At 38.7% G+C, this 5,924-nt stretch overlaps 1 pseudogene; it reads left to right on the top strand.

Moving 5' to 3' along the window:
* Positions 1-4,630: 4,630 nt before the first annotated feature.
* LOC107504932 lies at positions 4,631-5,153 on the top strand (annotated as a pseudogene).
* Positions 5,154-5,924: the final 771 nt, after the last annotated feature.

Genomic DNA, 5,924 nt, shown 5'->3' with positions numbered 1-5,924 from the left:
AATGCCCTGAAAGCTCTCATTGGTTACTTGTGGGTGTCCACATTTTCTGATTGGTGTAAGCATCGGTCATCCTCTTATTAGCAGCAGTTTAGTTACATATCAATTAGGCATCAACTAATATTGGCTAAATCAAGATATGGAGGACTCTATTCCTTCCTCTTTCCATTCTTCACAATGCCCACTTACTTGTTCACTCTGCACCCCAAACAGACCAATTGTAGCCCATTCTCTTTAAATGACCAGAAAATTGAGCTTTCTGTAACTAACATCTACATCAAAAGTAACTAGGTAGTAAAAATGACTTGTATTTCTTTAGGAACATATAACTCTAGTAATGAGGGAATTGATAAAACTTCAGTATGTTTGTATAATGATGTGAGTTGGGGAATGGACATTTAGAGGCAGGTTTTTCTAGCAGGTGCCACACACTGAGATGATAACCATTACAAAGAACTCTGCCAGGATGAGTTGATAAATGGATGACTCTCACCAAATCTCTGACTTTATTATTACATACTTTGTTCCTCATCAGTTTACTTTACCTGGTTGCCTTAAAAGCTTCACCACTCGAATTTCTATGGGTGCATCAGCAAAGCAGAATGGTAGAGGGAGCTTGACTAGTAAAAGACGGAGCAGAGCAGAGGCCACGGGGGATGGGAATTTCCTAGTAAGAGATTTTCAGAATTTGGAAGCAAACAATTTATTGGCCACCTCCTATTCCCTTGATAGATTGCTGTTGGCATCAACATTATTGCAATAAACAGACAAACAAACAAACAAACAAAATAAAAATGAATTCTCGATTCTTAGAAAAAAATTAGTGAGGCAAATACAGGGCATTCAAATGCAGCAGAGAGAAGGAAAAGAAGAGAAAACATCCACTTGGCAAGAATTCAGAGATAGTCAATTGTCTTTATGGAAATGGCATTGAATTAAAAACTCAAAGGAGGTAGTGGTATCTTTTTTAATAGAGACATAAAAACAAAACAAAACAACAACAACGACAAAATTCCAGGCCATTAAAAAATTTTTAAAAATGTATTCAAGGTTTCTTGTTATTTATTTCATCTTATCTTTAAACAAAGAGATCTATGCTGGATAGTGAAACAAAGCAAATTTGCGGGCCACAAACCCTGACCATTTGGAACCTCTTTCAGAAAGGCAAGGCCGCCATCACCACAACCCCTCCCTCTCCAGCCTCCACCCCCATTTCCATCTCTTCCTGGTTCAAAGCCTGACACTTTGTGTGGCTTGAACAGGTCCCCCAAGCTCTTGTTTACTCAGAGCTTGGACTTTCGTAATGAACAGCATTTCTCTCTATGATAAAAGTCAAAAATTGGGTTCAGGGTAAGAACAATTAGAAACTTTAATTATTCTTCAGACAGCTCACACTAGAAGCTACATTCTTATTTTTATAAGGAATTAGCTACAGACTGGGTAGCACTTGTCATACTTTGAAACATTTCCTGTGTCTTTCTGGCATAACTATGCTCTACTTAGAATGCGGGAGCTTCTGATACTCCTGTTCCCTTTCCCCATTTCTCTCTTCATTCTTTTTCTTTTCCTTTTTCTTTTTTTTTTTTTTTTTTTTTGGCTAGCACCTTCATATACATTGCCCTATCTTTTCATCTCCAGGATGACCTGAAATGACCTTTCGCTTGGCACGAGACGTGATTCAACTGATAATAAAAGAGTTAGGGGGTGGGGACAGCGGTGGCTGGCTGCGCTGGGCTGACGAGGGCGGGAGTAGAAGCGGGGCATATCAATTATTTAAAGGCAAATGCTGATGTTCCCCCCCCCCCTCCTTTTTTTGCTGTGCCATTTCCTGCAATTACTTTTCCACATATCACCTATGAGACGAAGGGGGAAAATATTTTTAAAGCATACCACCCTCTTTGTTTAATCGGAGATCCTCCATTCCGAGAAGTCTGGGGAGGAAGGACAAGGGGGAGAGGGAGGGAGGCGGGGAGAGGGAGGGAGGCAGTGAGAGGCTGGCACCCAGCAGCGAGCCCGACTCTACGCTGGAATGTGGAGTCGGCTGCCCGGCAGCTTTCTTTCTGCCTAGGTGTTTACAGCTGGGAGCTTTTTTCCAAAGCCGTGGCTCCTGGCTCCTGCTAAGGTTCTTGCACACAGTCCTCTTCCATTTTACATCCGCTGCCTTTGAGGAGCTGGGCCTTTTCCCAGAGGCTTTATTTCTTTGTTGTTTTAGGAAACTAATTTTTCATTAACTCTAGAACTTCAAATAGAAGACCATGGTAAATCTCATTGATATTTATTCTTATTCTCTCTCTCTCTCTCTCTCTCTCTCTCTCTCTCTCTCTCAAAAAGAACAAACTATTTGGATACTCAGCTGAGGTTGCAGGAGTTGCCACAGCAACAGCTCTGAACCTTGCACACACACACAAAAGCCTCTTATTGTAGAGTGGCCTGCCTTCTAAAAGCCCTCCTCTTTAAAGAGGCACTGCTGGTGATACTCTTATCAGTTTGGGGTGTGTGTGCATTGACATATCATGACCACCATTTGAAGAGACAAATGCAGGGGTTTGCTGGGGTGGTTCTTAGAATATTTTTAGCCAAACTTGATTAGATGAGATGTGAAAAGAGAAAAAATGGAATTATGAAGTCACTGGGGACCTGAGATTAGAGAACTTTTTATCCAAAGGTTTGTGAAATGCTAGAACATATAAGGGTGTCCTGTCCCTTCTGGGGGTTGTGACAGCTTGCATGTATGCTGACTGGATTGATTATGCAGCTATCCTGTCGCCCTTTTCTCTCTTGCCACAGGAGACTTAGACGTGAGGTGCTGTCAGCTCAGAGAGGTGAGGAACTCATCCTCTTGGATCTGGGAAGAATTTCTCCTTTTAAAGTGCCTCAGGGTTGAAAGTTCCATGAAAGGCAAGAGGTTTGCTCCACAGTCCTCTTCTAGTTTCATACCTTCTGGCTTTCCTCGGAGGACATTAACTCATTAATTCATCACAGACATCTTGAATATTGGCTCTGTGCTAAGCTCTATAGTTATAAGGTTGCAGGAGAAAAAAAAAAAAGATTAGTCTACACCCTCCAGAAGCTTATAGACAAGAAGTGGAAAGAAACAAACAAATCTAGGTGAGAAGTAACTATACAGTCCTGAAAGTTCCATTACAGTCACCAGCGTGACCCCCATTAATTCTTTAATTAAAGGTGGTAACTCCTGTAAAATGCCTGATGAAATGCTTTCCTTTTCTTTGCCAGTCAGTATTCCTCTTATCCTTCTTCAAAAATGCCTTCTTATAGGAAAAGAATCGCCATTCTGGAACAGATGAGTGCCAGGAAACTGGCCTTAAGAACCGCTTAAGGGCACTGCTGCCGTCTTTGATGAGATTTTCGGCCCAGTTTCTTTCTAACCTACTGTAGAGAGGGAAAGGAACTAATTTACTGAGTACCTTCCATATGTCATACATTATTCTGATGTATCACAACTATATTCTATTGAGTCCTCATGCAGTCTTTCTCACCTGGTACCTGGTTTTATCTGAACCACAGAATAGAGAAAATGATTTGAGTTGACTATTTTTTCAATTATCCCAAGGGTGGTAAATAATTAGTACCATTCTAAATGCATGGAGAGAAACTGATTCATTATATACAACGGATACTTTCAGATAGGCTTAATTCTTTCCCAGAGTCTCTCTTGAGAAAGTTATCCTAATTTAACAGATGAGGAAACTGAGGCTCAAGGAAGTTGTTCAAGATCACACAGCCAACAGTAATGATACTAAGGATGAGAAACTTTCCTTTCAGACAAAATTTACAATCTTTCAAGATTGCTTGGATAGCTTGCACTATTAAAAACAATAGCCCAAAATTCTAGATTTGGCTATTAAAAGAAAAAAAATGGAATGTTGGGGTTAAAATTTGAGTGATTTATTTAAAGTCATAACTGACTTAAAGTTAGTTTGGAAGCTGTACAAAGACAAAAATTAAGTCTTTTTTTCTCTAATACTATCTCTCTTGGAATTATCTTTTGCAGTTAGGCAAAGAATTTCATCAAGGAAGACACTATTCAAAGTGATAGGAATACCTTGTTTTTAACTCAAGACATTACCATGCACTCTAATCATTCACCAGACTTAACCTCACACAACTTGTAAAATCAAATTTCTCCTTAAAGGCTCGAGGCCTTGTAATTGAAATAAAAAACTGAGCCTCTAGCTTTACGACCATTCCAAAAGAAGGACTGGTTAACCCCTATGATCAACACTGGCATGTTTGGCAAAAGCGAGTGCTTTTCAAGAGATAATAGTAATTTCTAAGAGTTTTTCTATGAACTTCTCCATACAGTAGGCTCGCAGTTCAGGCTCTGTAACCTTGGGCAAATTATTCAATTTGTCTATTCTTTATTTTCATCTGAAAAGTGGAGTAATAGTATTTATCACATGAGATCATGGTAAGGGTTCCCCTGAAATTAAGCATGCACATTGCTTAGCACAGTGCCAAGCCCATATGCAGTGCTATTTATTATGCTAGCTATTATGTTAATGATTACCATCACTTTTATTTGTATTGTGATTGATTGATTAAAGTAGATGAAGTGTAACTGTTTGATTAAAGTGGATAGTTGGCATAGCTGCAGGAAGACTGCAGAGGGGAAATGGCAGACAGGAAAGTGGGAGAAGACAAGCCTGAGAAGCCACAGAGAGCTGGAGCTACAGAGGACCAGAAGAGGAAGCAGGAAAATCTGAGAACACTGCCTGTTTCTTCCAGTAATAGAGGGAAAATTCCAGTTACAGCATGCGATGGGCTGAAGAAGAAGCTGCAGACCTCCCAGCGAAGCCTACAAAGATCTCCACATCTGGATTTGCCATCGGCAATTAGATGACAGAGAAAGCCTCAGCCATATGCATCAAACTTAGATCAAACAAGTCTAAAAAAACTGTTACAACTCTTGCTCCAAAAACCTTTCAGTTGCAGTTGCTTTTAATGAAGGTGAAAATAGTGAACCAGACGAAATGGCTCTAGAAGCTAAGATGAGGATGAAGAATATTGAAAGGGATACACCATCAGTAGGACCAAACTCCTCCAATAAAGGAAAGCATGGGTTTTCTAATAACTAGAAGCTATGGGCATGAAATACAAAATCTCATCTTGGAAACAGCCATAACCAAGACAATTAAATGATTAAATGATGTATTTTGAACCTGGGGTGTAGGGTAGGTATAAGGTTAAAAGGAACAGTTTCCGTTTTGAAGAATGTAATAAGACTATCTTTGAAACGGACTTTTTTTTAAGAATTGAGTGGTACACTAATAAATGAGAGTTTGATATTAGAGGTAATTTATATTTTATATATAGATTTCAAGACATTTGCTAATTTTGTAGTTTCATGTGATTTGTTTCCAAAGGTTAGAGATAATTTTAAAAAATCAGAAATAGCACTGTTTTAAGAATTGCATTTTTAAAAATACAACTATTAGTACATTAAGAGTGAAGGAAAAGTTATTGTTTGTTTAAACTGCAAGTACTCTCTAACTTAACTCCCTTATTAACCTAACCTGGCTTCCAGAAATAGTCTTATTAGAGAAGGGAGTATTTTATTGCAAGAAAAATGTTGCTGGACTATTGACTGAATATAAATTAGATAAAATTAAAACATAGCTTTTTTTCTGAGTGGACATTTGTTTTGTTTCAAGTGTTAAGCTAGATACAGATGCTTAGCTCTTTCAAAAAAAATTAAAAATTTTCTGTAAACTGTTAAGTATTTGAAATAGCCCACTTCACCTCAACGAGTCTTATCTACCTTCACTAGTCTTCAAGAACAATTATTTGCTACCAAAGTAAATCAGCATTTTGAATGTGCTTCTTGGTTTTTAGTATTAGCTAGTTCCTGTAAGCAGTTCCACCAGACCTTGAGGCAAGTCATAAGAAAGTTGTTTCTTTTAAAATAC

The sequence above is a fragment of the Rousettus aegyptiacus genome, unplaced genomic scaffold (genome assembly GCF_014176215.1).
Source record: "Rousettus aegyptiacus isolate mRouAeg1 unplaced genomic scaffold, mRouAeg1.p scaffold_m13_p_5, whole genome shotgun sequence".
Lineage (NCBI taxonomy): Eukaryota > Metazoa > Chordata > Mammalia > Chiroptera > Pteropodidae > Rousettus > Rousettus aegyptiacus.
The sequence above is the reverse complement of the archived record's forward strand: the minus strand, read 5'-3'. Positions and strand labels throughout refer to the sequence as shown.